Source organism: Cavia porcellus, unplaced genomic scaffold (assembly GCF_034190915.1).
Source record: "Cavia porcellus strain 051 isolate PalLab524CR breed Dunkin Hartley unplaced genomic scaffold, mCavPor4.1 scaffold_4, whole genome shotgun sequence".
Classification (NCBI taxonomy): Eukaryota; Metazoa; Chordata; class Mammalia; order Rodentia; family Caviidae; genus Cavia; species Cavia porcellus.
The window spans coordinates 70,627,753-70,643,707 of record NW_026947487.1 but is presented as its reverse complement, the minus strand read 5'-3'; the positions used below and the strand labels follow the sequence as shown (position 1 = coordinate 70,643,707).

Here is a 15,955-nt window from a genome sequence, read left to right as displayed (position 1 = left end):
TTTTTCTGGGCTTGTTGCACTATTTTAAAATGTTCAAATCCCTGCCTTTGAGTGAAGATTCTTGCTTTCTGGTCACTTTAGAAGCAGGTATCAGATAGTTATTAGTAAACATGATGCATGAAAAGGTATAAATCAATGAAAGTTGTTTTTTGTAGCATTTTTTTTTGCCTTGGTGTCCAGGATAAGGTCAGTGAAATAAAAAGTGAATTTTTTGTTGTAGCTTGTTCCATGTTAGCAAAACTCATTGTCTATGTCCAAAATTTCATTGAGAGAAACCTCAATGAATTAGCTATACCAAATGCATATTTCACCTATCCTTCTACTTACCATTTTATAAGCGTGACAGTTCAGAGAAAATGGGCAATGAGAACAAATCCATCAAGAGAATAAATGTCTATTCCAGTCATAATGAAGCTATGTCCATTCTATGATTGAAATGTCCAATACAATTAAGATGCCAACAGGTCACAGACTGAAATCCTACATCAATAAGCCATGTTAGGGCCTCAGAAGTGGTCTGTGCTGCTGGCAGAAAAGGTGTTCATCAGAGGCTGTATATCAGGTCACCCTTTGAGTGGTTGCAGTGTTGCTGAATCCATGGATAACTTTCCCAGATTCTAAATCTTGGACTTACAAAATAGCATAAACCAACACAGTATTTCACATAGCTCTGCTTCTGACTGAGGAATACCCTTCCTAGCCAATGAAGTGTAATAATGTATTCATGCTTTTGGAATTCACTGTTCTAGCCTTGTTCCTTACAGTAAAGCAGCAAGTGGATTGGTATAAAAGGTGCAATTGATTTTTAAGACACAATAAGAGTGACATCAAGGTAGAAAAGCATTGTAATACTGGGGAAAGGTTTTCCTGATGCTCTACATACTTTGAATAAGTGTATAATACACATACCCTTTCTCCTACAGCCAGGAGTCATTGTTGAATTAATAAAGAAGTAGAAACACAAAATGGCATCATTCACCATTACTCTTAACAGTAAACTAGCAAAGTTTTGCTTCCTGTTTTGCAGGATGATGCTCAGTGGATCTAGAGTTCTTAGTTCCAGAAGGAGAAATGATTGTACAAGAGGACACAACGATTCCATTGAACTGGAATCAATGATTACACTCTGGCTATTTTGTGTTCAGTAGGTCTCAATCAATAAGATTTTAAATGCATATGATGTTGGGATAGAGAATTAACCAGTCTATGAAGGGGGAACTGGATTTATCCTCCACAGTGGTTGTAAAGGAAAGGATATTTGAAGTATATTCAGAGTGCAAGAGACCACTTAGGGTTCCAAATATCACCATGCCAGTTATTCAGGTCAGTATCTTAGCTACTTTCTCATCACTGAAATTCATAACTCAACACTTCAATTATCAACAACTTCAAAGAAGAATTGGCATGGGAGAAGGAAAGGTGGAGGAAAAACTGCTCAAATTATAGCTATTAGAAGGAGAGAGAGAGAGAGAGAGAGAGAGAGAGAGAGAGAGAGACAGAGAGACAGAGAGACAGAGAGAAAGAGAAGGTGAGGAGGTAGAAGACAGGGTCATTTGTCATTCATAGTGACTTTTTCAGTGACCCACTACCACAAGGCTCCATTTCCTAACAAGTCAGGTATAGCATTCTCATGATCCCACCACCATCTAAACACTCCATCACTGAACACATGAGAATTCTGGAAGTCACTGAAGATAGAAACTATAGTAATGGGAAACTATGACAGTTAGTGCATAATGGATGACAAAAGACCCAGAACTTTCATAAGGTGTCATCCTACCCGATCAACCACCAAGTCCCACTGAGATGTTTTCCAAAGACCAAAGTAATGGGTTAGTTATCAATAGTTTTCAGGCTTTCATCTCTGGCTGCTCCTGAATCCTCTGGATCACCAGCACAAAGAGAGCCATGCTGGAATTTTCTATCTCTGATCCTGCAGATGGCCTGTGACTCTTGTACTTCTGATCCTGTAAATCACCCTAAAAAATCTTTCTGTGTAAACGTGTATTTTTTAACCAATTTTGTTTCTATAGAGAAAGTTGCCAAGGGACAAGTGGCTTTGAGAATACTGTAGTACCTCCCTTAATGAAATTAATTCATTCCATAATTTTGAACAGTAATAGAGTTTATCATGAACAGAATCAAATTTCCACATAAGGTTCAGTATAAATAAAATTAACTTCTTCCGACCCCACTAAAGTGGCTAAAAACAGATTGTCATTGGAAACTGAATCAAATTTTCCCAGGATATTCAATAAAAACATAGCTAATCCATTCTTAACCGTAAGTATTTTTTACCCACAATAATAATTTTTCATTTTTAGAAAAATTTTTATTTAAAAATAGATTAAGATAAAAGAGGACATAACAAAACAGGTCAGTACAGAACAGTTTAAGCAACATAATATTTCACCACAAGACAATCAGACATAACAGTGACTACCATAGTGACTCTTTCCTTGAAATAATTGAGTATACCTTCATATACTATAGTATCAAACATAAAAAGACCGGGTAAAACCATTCAAGAGAATGAAAGTACTACAGTGTATTCAGAATCAAATAAGTGAAAATGAACAAAGGTTATTATATTATCTCCTTGTCTAAAATTATTTTGTTTATACTATCACATATAATAAAATCCAATAAGACACAACAAGATAAAACCAATGGAGAAAGAAGAAGAAAAGCTTGGTGGGACCTCAAAACAAGATGACATTAAATCCTCACTACCTATTATAATGTCTTGTTTTCTTCAAAATAGCTGTTCATACCGAAACAGACAATAAAATCAAACAACCCAGAATGAAAACATTCCAATTAATGAATGAAAACATTATAAGCTTCAAAGCAATATAACAGGGAATCATGATTACCACATACTTTTAGGTATTCTTACCATTTCTATACTAGGGAAACTTTTCAGTATTTATACATGTGAATTATTTTGCTTATGAGTATGGTCTTATCATTTCTTACACTAGGGAAACTATTCGGTATTTATACATTTGATTTATTTTGCTTATGTTTATGGTCTCAAGCTGCGACCATTTATTTATAAATATCTCAATGTGATCATTCTTTATAGCTGAGTAGTACTTCATTGTATAAAAATACCACAACTTTTTTTTAGCCATTCCTCAACTGATGGACACTTGGGTTGTTTCCAAGATCTGGCTACTACAAATTGTGCTGCTATAAACATGGATGAACATATACCACTGTGTTATGATGTTTTCATTTATTCTGGGAATATACCTAGAAGTGGAATAGCTGGAACAAATGGGACCTCCAATCCCAGATTTCTGAGAAATCTCCAGACTAACCTCCACAGTGTTTGGCACCAGTCTACACTCCCACTAACAGTGCAGGAGAGTTCTTTTCTCCTCACAGCCTCCCCAGCATTTGTTTTTGGTAGTTTTCTTGATCCTGACCATTCTTTCAGGAATGAGATGAAATCTCAGTGTGGTTTTAATTTGAATTTCTTTAGTGAGTAATGATGACGAACAATTTTTCATGTATTTATTTGTATTTCTTCATCTGAGAATTGTGTATTCATCTCAGATGCCCATTTTTGGGTTGGATTCTTAAATCTGGGGGGTCTGGTTTTTTTTTTTTAAATTCTTTATATGTTTTAGACAGAAGGGACAGTTCATTAAGATTGTTTCCCAGTTTGCAGGATTTCTTTTTCTTTTTTATATCTTTTTGTCTTTTTCATTATTATTGGTACCAGGAATCAAACTCATGACTGCCTGCTTGCAAGGCAGGCGCTTATGCACTGAGCTAAATCCCCAACTCCCAGGATTTCTTTTTCTATGCTAGAGATTTCTTTGGATGTGCAGAAACTTTTTAATAAGACATGATCCAAGTTGTTGATTCTGGGAAGTATTTCTCACGTGGTTTGATTCCTGTTTTTAACTCCCCACTTCCCCGTATGTCACCAAGGATTTTACTCATCTTGTCTTCTAATAGATTTAATGTTTCTGTTTAATATTCAGATCTTTGGCCCATTTAGATTTTAAGTTAGTACATGATGTTAGGCATGGGTCTAGTTATAGTTTTTGACATATTGAGAGCCAGTTTTTCCATTTATTAAAGAGACTGTCTTTCCTCCAGTGAACATGTTTGGCCCCTTTATCGAAGATAAGGTGGTTAAGTGTGTTTGTAGTTGTGGTTGTATCCTCTAATCTATTCCATTGATCTTTGGCACTGTTTTTATTCCAGTACCATGTTGATTTTACTACAGTTACTTTGTAGTATAATATCACGTTAGGGATTGTGATGCTGCCTGCCTTGCCTTTGCTGATTAGAATTGTCTTTGCTATTCTAGGTCTCTTCTGGTTCCAGATAAATTTTAGGAAAGTTTTCTCTAGATCTATGAGATAGGTTGATGGTATTTTGATTATTATTGCATTGAATCTGTATAACAGTTTTGGAAGAATGGCCATTTTCTTATTCTTCCTATGCACGAGCAAGGGATGTCTTTCTACCTTCTGAGATCCTCTTCAATTTCTTTTTTCAGTATATTATAATTTTCCCCATATAGATCTTTCACTTCTTTCGTAAGGATAATTCCTAAATATTTCAATTTTTTGGTTGCTGATGTGAAGGATGTGGTGGCTTCTCTTATTTCTCTCTCTGTGATCTTGTTGTTAGTGTATAAGAATGCTATTGATTTTGTATCCAGCTACATTGCTGAATTTATTTATTATATCTAGAAGTTTTTCAATGGAGTTTTGGGGGTCTTCTTTGTAGAGTATTGTGTCATCTACAAATTATGATAATGTAACTTCTGCTTTACTCCTTTTATTTTATACTCTTGTCTAATTTCCCTGCGTAGTATTTCTAGTACTATAGAATTGGTTGAATAAGAGCAGTGATAAGGGACATCCTTGTCTTATGCCTGATTTCAAGGTAAAGGCCTTCTTTTTCTGGCCATTTAGCATGACACTGATTGTTGGTTTGTCATAGATGGCCTTTATCATAATGAGGTAAAGACATTCTTTTCCAATTTTCTGTAAGGTTCTTATCATGAATGAATGTTGGACCTTATCAAAAGCTTTTTCTACATCTATAGAAATGATCATGGGATTCTTACTTTTCACTTTATTGATATGGTGGGTTAAATTTACTGATTTACATATGTTGAACCATCCCTGCATGCCTTGGATGAATCCCATTTGACCTTAGTGTATAATCTTCTTGAGGATTTGCTGCAACCTATTTGCCATTACTTTATTGAGGATTTTTGCATCTGTGTTCATTAGGGAGATTGGCCTAATGTTCTCTTTTTTGTTGGGTGTTTCTCAACTTTAGGTACTAGAGTAATATTTGCATTCAGGAATGAATTCCCTTTCAACTTCATTTAAGCTTTTGAGGAGTGTCAGCATTAAGTCTTCTTTTCATTTCTTGTAGAATTCTGCAGAAAATCCGTCTGGGCCTGGGCTCCTCTTTGTAGGTAAGGACTTAATTACGTTTTCAATTTCATTAATAGAAATTGGGTTATTCAGCATTTTTACATCTTCTTGACCCAACTTTGGTACTTCATATGTTTCTAGGAACCTGTCAATCTCTTCTGTATTATCAAACCTATGAGAGTAGAAGTTTTCAAAATAGGTGTTGATCTTCTGTATTTCTACAGATTCTGTAGTGATATCACCTTTTTCATTTTTTATTGCATGAATTTGAGCTTTTTTATCCTTTTTAAAAATAAGATTGGCTAGGGGCTTATCAATTTTATTTATTTCAAAGAACTAACTCTTTGATTCATTGATTCTTTGGATTGTTTTCTTAGGGTCTATTGCATTAATTTCTGCTCTGATTTTATAATTTCTTCCCTTCTTTTGGCTTTTGGCTTTACTTGCTCTTCTTTTTCTAGATGTTTGAGGTGTAACATCAGGTTATTTATTTGTATTCTTTCTGTTTTCCTGATGTGGAAACTCATTGCAATAAAGTTTTCTCTGAGGACAGCTTTCTTTGCATCCCACAGATTCTGGTATGTTGTATTTGTATTTTTGTTTGCTTTTAGGTATTGTTTAATTTCTTCTTTAATTTTCCCTGTGACTCACTAATTATTCAAGAGTGTGCTATTCAGTTTCCATGTGTTTGTGGGAATTTTGCTGTATCTTTTAGCATTAATTTCTAGTTTAGTGGCTCTGTGATCAGATAATATGTATGGGATAATTTCAATTCTTTCACATTTCTTTAAATATGTTCTGTGGACTAGTGTATGGTCTATTTTAGAGAATGTCACATGTACTGCTGAGAAGAATGTGTATTCTCATGTTATTGGATGGGACACTGTGAATGTCTATCTAGTCCATTTATTCACAGGTGTGATGCAGTTCTGTTATCTGTTTCCTGATCTCTGTCGGTTGATCCGTCTTTTGGTGTCAATGATGTATTAAGGTCTCCTGTTGTAATTGTACTATTGCTAGTTTGGTTTTCCATTTCTCTTAATAGTTACTTTATATAACTTGCTGCTCTGGGATTTGGTGCATATATATTTAAGATTGTTATTTGTTTGTCTTGAAATATTCCCCTAATGAGTATGTAATCACCTTCTTTATCTCTTCTGACTGTTCTTTGTTTGAAGTTCACATTGCCTGAAAACATAATAGCTACTCCTGCTTTTTTTTCCAGTTCCTATTGCATGAAGTATTGTTTTCTATCCTTTGAATTTCAGTCTATGAGTATTCTTTTGGGTTAGATGGGTTTCTTGTAAAGAGGATATGGTTGAATGTTGTTTCTTGATCCATTCCGACAGTCTGTTTCTTTTAATTAGTGAATTGAGACCATTTACATTAATGGTATAACTGTTATATATTGGTTTATTGTTGACATGTTATCTTTCTGCTGTTGCATCTTTATCTTTCTGTTGTATTTAATTGTCTGCTTTGCTTAGTGGTTTTTTCCTAAGTGTATCTAAACTGAATTTCCATATTTTTTGCAGGGCTGATGTGGTGATCATAAAGTTCTTCAGTTGTTCTTTGTCATGGAAACATCTTATTTCTCCATCAATTTTGAAGGATGGTTTTGCAGGTTACATCATTCTAGGTTGGAAATCATTTTCCTTTAGGATTTGAAATACTTCACTGCCTGTTCTTCTTGACTTTATTGTTTGTGCTGAGAAGTCTGCTGTGATTCTGATAGGTTTTCCTTTATAGGTGATCTGTCTTTTCTCTCTGACAGCTTTTAATATTCTATTCTTATGTTGAATATCTGGTATGCTGATTATTATATGTCTGGGTGTAGTTTTATTTTGGTTCTGGCTATTTGGGAGTTCTATATGCTTCACTGATCATGATGTCAGTTTCGATTCTCATGTTTGGGAAATTTTCAGCTATTACTTCTCTGATTATCCTCTTGACATCCTTTACGTTGTCCCCCTTCTTTTTCATTTATCCCTTTCAATCTTATGTTGTTTTTCTTTGCATCATCTTGCAGCTGTTGAATTGTTATTTCCTGATTCCTTGTTATTTTTAAAAGATCTTTCCTTTCCTGTTCACAAGCTGCAATCTTGTCTTCAAGGTCTGAAATTCTATCTTCCCTTTCACTGAGGCAGTTTTGACAACTTTCAATGGAATTTTTGATTTCCTCTATATCTCTTTGTATCTGCTTCATGTATTCTGTTTGTTTCTTATATTGTTCATCCAGGAATTCTATCTTTTTGTTTAGCTCCTCCAATATTTTTAACTTTGTCCTCTTTAGATATGTTCAGCATCTCTTTCATTTCTTTTATCATTTCTTCTTTTACCTGGGAGAATATTTCTGGTTTTCATTCCTTTAAAGCTTTGTGGAATTGCTTCTTTATTTCAGTTGCTATTATTTCATGTATTTCAGGTGAATGGCGTATCTTTTCTTCTATGTACATAGCTCCTAGGGTTTCTTGGGATGGCCTGGAGGCTTGAGATTGTAATTTGGTCTTTCATTTTGTCATTTTCCTATATTTCTGTGTCAAGTCTTATTCCTAGGCTTCCCCTGAGCCTGTTGTAAATCCTCTTCTATGCTCTCAGCTTCTGGGACTCTGGCTGCCCACTTCCCCTGATTGAAAGAGGGTCACTGGGGTTGGAGCAGGCAGGGCCAAGCCCTGCTGCGCTGGTCCAGTATGGCAGGAAGCTGAAAGTTTCCCTAGCCAGTGGGGCAATGATCTTACACTCCATCCCAGGGGCTTGGGATGGTGTGGGGACACCTACCCCAGGCTGCCCAGTCCAGAGTTCAGTGTGCAGGCAGGCAGGCCCAATTCACCAGAACTCCCAGAATAATATTTTTAAGAAGTACTGTACAAGACAATGTGATAGGAGAAAACACTAATCTGACTTAACTTCTAATTGGTCTGCAAGTGTTTGCCACTTTCCTCATGGCTGTACACTTTTTTCCCTTGATACTTGCTCTGCACTTGTTGTAGATCAAATAACACTGTATGTGCTAAAAAGTTCAACAAAATGCTCTTTAGAGCAAGTGTGTATAGTTATGTCTGGAATCAGGATATGAACTAGAGGAAGCTACAATCATATGCCAGAGCACAGATGCCTACATTTATGTTCCAGTAGGAAGATGATTGTGGTCCCATTTGTCACCCCAATGCAGAATTCCTGAAGAAAAGTAAGATACTGCCAAAGAGGTACCAAGTTATTCATGGACACCAGCATTTGCAAATGAAAGTGTTTCTGCACATGATAGGATACTAACGAGGTGAATCATTTTAATATGATGTGACTGAAAAATATCCTTATGTTGTATTCTATACTTGTTAATCAGTTTTTTTAATTTTAAGTTTATTTTTGCTTTTTGTGTATAATTTCATCAGCCTGTATTAAGTATACTCAGTTAAAACTCAAAATTAGCACAATTTTGTTTAATGTGAAATAGCAAGTCAATATATTTTTGTGCTTACAGTAGGATCATGAATCCTGGCCTAAATGCCATTTGTGAACCTCCATATTCAGACAAATTTGTGTATAAAAATAGTATAGGTCAACCATGTTAGTAGTTGCATTGTCTTTTAAAATAATAACTGTTACATGAGCAAGGATTGGTTCAGCAGTTTTTGTGTCCATCTAGTCTGGCCCTGAGTACTGTGGGTTCAGTTAGGTCAGCTCATGAAAGACTAGAAACTCTTATTGGCCTTGTTTACTACTAGAATAGTATAAAGTGGTTTTCAGCAGCCAATATCATGAAGCAATGGAGTGTGAAAATAAATAGATAATTGAAATGGGAAGATGTAATTGATGTTTTATGTAAGGTGATAAGTGTTACATGAAAGAGCACATTGCATTGGTTGCAACCTCCAAGTTCCCATATGTGGAGGATAATTTGGCAGGCCTGTGCTTGATAAACAAATGATAACATATTTTTATTTTGGGGGGCTCTCATGTATACCATAATGAACGTATATATTTAGATAAACTATAGAATATTCAGGTTAGATATTTTGTAGTTCGAGCAGAAAAGATGATAAATATAGGCTGTGCATTAGAGATAGAAACTCCAAAATATGTATATACTTTTACAGGTTGTTAGGTGTCTTTGCTGCAAGGAAACACCTGGAAAAATTCTTAGGAGATGTTTTGATGCATTGAGAACCATATCCTGCCAATTTCAAATGTTATTCAGGCTATGCAGCATAAGTGAGTATTACTGGGTTTGCATTTTAGATTTCTCATTTTTATGTGGGCGGTTGCTTTGATTTATAACATCCAGCTGCTTAGAAAACGTGCATATAGAACTAAATATCCTTAATAATTATCCACCAGCTTTAGTGTGGTATTAAATGAATATACAGAGTGGATATAGACTATGACCTTTGTAGGACAGTGGTATCCACTGGATCTGGTATATCAGTTCTACATGGTCTAGTGTTATGCTACCTGCACTTTTCTCACTCCTGCCAAGTCATTGTAGAAAGAAGTCTGAAAGTCTGAAATCATAAATGTTACATCATGAGAAAGAAAAAAACATAAATATAGGTAGAAAGAAAAACATGGAAATCGAGGTTTTAAAATTGTGCTTAAAAAACCAAATTATACTTCTACGAAAAATTGTGCCAGGACAGGCTCTTGTTTCTTTGCTTCTGAAGGCCACCTCCAGTGGTGCTTCCTTCTTTCTCCTTACTGAAGTAATGATAAATTCAATTTTACAATGGTTTACAAAATGCAGAGTACTGGACCTGCCCCCTTTCACCTGAAAGTTACTTTTTCCTCCAAACCCCGAATCAACAGTCTTGGCATCAGGTACTTACCTTAAATCACATGCATTGTAACCTGAAATAGAGTTAAAAATGTATATTGTAGATCACATACTTTAAAGATATACCTTTCCTCCAGCTTGGAGCATCTCTCAAATCTTTGAGCCTATGAACCTCCTGTAAAGGTCAAGCTACAATCTGTAAAAAGTATCTTGTTCATGCCTGTTTCTAATATGTGCTAAAAATCCTGTTTCTGCAAGGGAATCAACAAAACACAAATTAATTATGAGAGAGCAAGACAATCATAATAGCTTCACTTTCCTTGGATGTGCAAATGGGTGAAATTTATTCCAGTGAGACATGCAGAACTCTACTATGTAGATACTGTAGTTTGTAGAATTGAATGTAGCTAGAGCTCTACTTTGGGTGCGTTGTGTTCTGGCACTAACATATGTGTTCTAGAATGATGGATGAGTTTAGAAGAGACTGGGTATGTCTCAACAAAAATACAATTTGCCTTACGTATGATGTTATGATGGACACACCGACAGTGAGAGAAATCTTGTGTTTCTCAGCAGCAATTCGGCTTCCCAAAGCTATGACCAATCATGAAAAAAGTGAGAAGATTAATGAGGCCATTAAAAAATATGTCTAGATAAAGTGGCAGATTCTAAGGTAACATGATTAAAACTAGTAAAATCATAGCCACATAAGACTTCATGTGTGTAAAATAGTATTTTTTTGTTTGTTTGTTTGTTAGTGGTCAAAGTGGTGTCTTCTTATAGAGAGAGGGAAAGCACCTCATAATTTCATAAGGATATTTAAATTAAGCTGAAAAAATTATTAAAGAATGATTTGATCCTGGGGCCAAAAAAGCCCTAGGAAAGAAACCTATTCCTCATGTAGTGGTTTTCAAATGATCCTCACCCATCTTTACTGTTATGGATCATTTGATAATTTGGCACTGATTTTTCTACTTGTGATTTTCTTTTTTCAAACCTAAGAATTTATCTCTCTCTTTATTCCAGGGAAGTTTGTTCTGTTGCCTTTTGAAGGTTCATTTCTGAAACTGATGGACAATGAATTGCAGGGAGTTTTGTTCCACACATTTTACCTGGTGTAATTCTCAGGTTATATGTTTGTGGCTTTTCCTCTCATTTTCCTCCATGTACATTATTTTTATTCGCTTTTTCCCCCCAGATGCCTATCTGTGAGGCTCATTTTCTGGATTTAGAAATAGACTTGTGGGTAAAAAGTGAGAAAAAGTGAGAAAGACTGAGAGACACAGAGACAGAGAGACAGGCAGAGACAGAGAGAGGGAGAACAAAAAAAAAAAAAAAAAAAAAAAAAAAAAAAAAAAAAAACTCCCTATTTGGAGGATTATGTAGATCCATGAATGCAAATCAGAGAAGTGCCCTTTCCAGTTGAGAACTCCCTATAAAAGAAATCTTGAACAACTATTTGGTGTTTTAGGTGAAAATGAACTAATTAGATAATAATGTCTGTGATTTAACCTTGTGTGACATCCTCTACTTCAGTCAGTGAAAAACAAGGTTTCTGCTATCTGCTGCTTCTCATGACACTTGCTTGAAAGACTTTGTGAACTCTTCTGGCTTGGAAAATATCCCTCCATGCTACAATTTACCATTTAGTTTCTTATTATGGATGATTCATTTTTCCTTTCTCTTGGGTTCTATATTTTGCTTAATTTTTCCTTTCCCACCAGATATTTCCTTTATCTGTTTTTTTTTTTTTTTTTGGTCTATTCATTGTCCTATGTTAATCTGTGGGATTTTCAACAAAAACACTAAAATAAATTATTGACTTCTTAAAATTCACATAATGATTTAAATTATTATAATTTTTACTTTTATGATATTATAAACATTAACATACAGAGAAAATAATCAACTTAATACAGTGATAGTATTGTAGGAAACCAACTTTTTTGTGTGTTTTTGAGACAAGGTCTCACTATGCACTCAACTCATTTTGAAGCCCGGGCTGGCCTCAAATTCTCAACGATCTTTTTGCCTCAACCTCCCAAGTGCTGGGATTACAGGTGTGCACCATCACATCTGAGTAGTATTTCACATAATAGCTTCAATTACACAGGATGACACAAATTTTTTCACGAAATGATAGTGACTGTGGTAATTCCTCTTGGTCATATTATATCTTTTAGGTTGGAACTGAACAAATTCATGGTGTGTTCAGGCCAGAATAAAAAAAAAAAAAAAAAGTTCAGTATAGCCATGGAGTTGGTTACCGATCCTTCCATCTTGTTCCAGGATAAACCAACAAATGTTTTAGACGTGAACACAGCACATGCTGCCTTTTTATTCTGAAAATGTAACTGTGTGAGACCTGTTCTTTTATTTATTTAATACCTGGTTACTTGTGTGCACAAGATGTTCTTAGTGCAGAGGATGCAACAATGAAACAACAGAAGATTTTCCACTCTTGGTTGAGGAGAGCAGTCAATCAATACAGCAGTGGTATCAAGAAAGATTAAAGAGAAGCACATGAAAGGGTTGCCATGGTGATTGTGAGGGCTGAATTGAATAGCAGGAGAGTTCAGAGAAGACCTCAATACTGTGGCAAATGAGCTGCAAGCAGAGACTGATACCAGGCTGAAACCTTCAGAGAGCTCTGGTTGATGGAGCAGGCAGTGTCCCCAGGGCCAATCCAGACTAGTGCATGTGGGAAAGCAAAAAGAACAGAAGGACAGAACTCAGTTAATAAGGTCAGTGGAGACTGGCTAAGGTACTGTTGTAACAAAATATCACAGAGTTAGTGGCTTAACAATAGAAATTTAATTTTTCATAGTTCTGGAGCTTGGAATTCTGAGATCAGATTGTCCATAGCATTGTTCTTCTGAATAAGATATCATTGCTTTGGAGATGACCAACTTCTACCTCTGTGTATCTGTCTGTGTCATCATCTACTTTTAAATGGGCTCTATTCACACACTCAGTGCCCCATCTTAACATTAATTGAGTGAAGACTGTAATTATCATTACCTCTATATCCATAGTAGAAAAACTAAAGAAATATGAGTATGTGTGTGTGTGTGTGTATATATATATATATGATAGAATCATATTGACAATAAATACATTTTATATCTTTGATTACTGTGTGCAAAAAGATATATATATATATATATATATATATATATATATATATTTAAACTATTTGTGTGTGTGGTGCTTATAAATGCTGCTTCTTCAAAGTAGAAAAATTAATAATATTCATAAAGTACAAGAACACTTAAGATTAAGTAGGTAATTCCTGGCTAAATACTGAGTTTCATAATACATCAGTGAGTATAATTTTAGATTACTTGGGGTGGTCCTTAACAATCTGGACTCCTTAATCACAGCATAGAGATTCTACTTCAGTGTCTGGAAAGACTGCTCAAGACTCTCATTTTAATAAGGCTTCTTGTGGATTGTATACTGTTAATGTACTATTCATGTAAGAAAGCCTTGAATTTTTAAATGAAACCATTAAAGTTAGCCTTAGTTAACAGAATAAGGCTCAATGAAATATTTAGAAGAGAAAATCAAGTTGAACAGGGATAAAAAGATCTAAAATCAGTAAAAATGTATGTTATCAGGAACTTCCAAATTTAGAGGAGTAATGACTTCTTGTTTCCTCTCTTTCTAGGCTATCTAAGAAGAGATGAACAATCATCTTCTTCATTTGTGAACCTCGGCATTCCATTTTCGAGATGTTCAATAGCCTCACTTTACTTACTGCAGGAAAACTAATATTCCATGGCCCTGAACAGATGGCTGTAGAGTACTTTGCATCAGCAGTTATGGTTGAGTTGCAGGAAGCAGGTGCCTGATGCAAGGAATCCTGGAAAAGAGCACAGGATGTATCCGGAGTGCTGTTTGATCTTGTGTAGATGATCCTTAGGTTCTACATTCTAAAGCATCTTTGGACAGATTAGCATCAAAACATTTCTATATTTTTTAGTACTTGTTTGTAGTTTAGGTCCTTTTCCATTTCCTGTCCTGCTTGAGTATGTGTGCACGCATGTGTCTTGACTTGTGCTTGTGTTGCTTTCCAGGTGTGGTGACTTTTTCTTGAGTGTTTAGTGTTTTGGACTCATAGCTAGTTGTTTGTCACTTGAACATACCTGTTTTTTGGGGGAGGGTGGGCTGAGAATTGAAGGCAAGCTTGTATATTGAGCTACATATCTAATTATTTTTAAAATTTTTATTTTGAGACAGTTTTTATTAGTGAGGCAGTCTCACTAATAGTCACTAAGTTGCCTAGCCTGGCCTCACCATTCCCCTATATTCTCACCATTTCCCTATATTAGTTAATTGCTTTTCAATTTTATAATTTTTCTGCACTGATTCTACCTTAGATTGAGTCAGGTGATTTAGTTTTAATGGTACATGATCTCTGCTTAATTTTTTGAGATATTTTCATATGATTAGTGCTGCTTTTCCTGACCTCAGTACAATTTTAAATATTTACTAGCCATCTGTCTTAATACGACTTTTTAAAATTCATTTCATTTAAAAATAAATATGCATACTGTATAAGAATCTGTAGTATCCATGGAAGTTGAATTTCGCTATCAGATTTCAAGCTGAGTTGAGATGATTGCACTATAAGAAGTTGAGGACTGAGTTCAGGTGTGATGTGTTTGTCACGTTCTCTACAGAATGCTTCTGTGGGAATTTCTTGTCTGTGTGGAGTTAATAATAGCATGACAAATAAAAATTATACTTCTGAGGTGAATAGCTAGAGAAGTCGTCATTGCTTCATGTGTAGTGCTGTTCCATTGTTTCCTAGGGAAATTCAGAGAGCACATACACTCTGGCATTAATATTTTTTCTGATATGTATAATATAGAGATTCACTGAAACATCATATACATTCAGCTAAATGAGTCAAAGGAGAAGAGAAAAGTTGAGGGAGAGAGAGAAGGTGTTATATTTCATGTTCATCTGCCTCACTTCACTTACCCTCTGATATGAATGCTTTTTATTTCCAATGTCATCAGCTTTGTCTTCTATGGTCATCTTCTTTCTTCCATAGTTACAACTATAAGCTGTACACCAACTCTGCAGACTTTATGCTGGAATTATCAGTGGAATCTTCACTGCTATGGAATCAGATGCAGGTCAGGAAGACCAAGAATACATGTGTGTCTGTAAGACTCACAGAGTGTCACTGAACTGTAGTGGCTGAGATTTCGTAATCTGATAACTCTTCTGAAGTAGGCTTTGTAAATTCCTATCGATGTAGTTTTTTCTTTCCCTCCCTTCCTTCCTTCCTTCCTTTCTTCCTTCCTTCCTTCCCTCCTTCTCTCTCCCTCCCTCCCTTCTTTCTTTCTTTCTTTCTTTCTTTCTTTCTTTCTTTCTTTCTTTCCTTTCTTTCTTTTTTCCCTTTCTTTCCTTTTCATATATGATTTTGCTAATTTTCCCAAGCTATTCACAAGATGAAAATCGTGTCTCATCCTCAAAAACAACTTAACCATACATTATTTTTAAAATAAGAAACTTTGTGTATTAGGCTTTGTTCAGAATAAAATGCAGGGCATGAGTTTCATATTGATAATTATACTTCAATGCAGTAAGCCTCTTTTTAAAGAAGTAGTTCTGAAATGGAGTTGTCAGCAAATTTGCTATATTTGCATGGTTATGACACTAGTAAAATGAGACCTTTTAGTGTGTACAGTCATGGAAAATCTATTAATCTTTACCCTCATGCTGTAGAATTGAGATGCAATACAAAAAGGAC

The 15,955-nt window shown here is 35.2% G+C and overlaps 1 pseudogene; it reads left to right on the top strand.

Annotated features, from left to right (window-relative positions):
• LOC100719083 (broad substrate specificity ATP-binding cassette transporter ABCG2-like) overlaps positions 1 to 15,955 on the top strand; it is a 58,509-nt pseudogene that overhangs the window by 41,983 nt on the left and 571 nt on the right.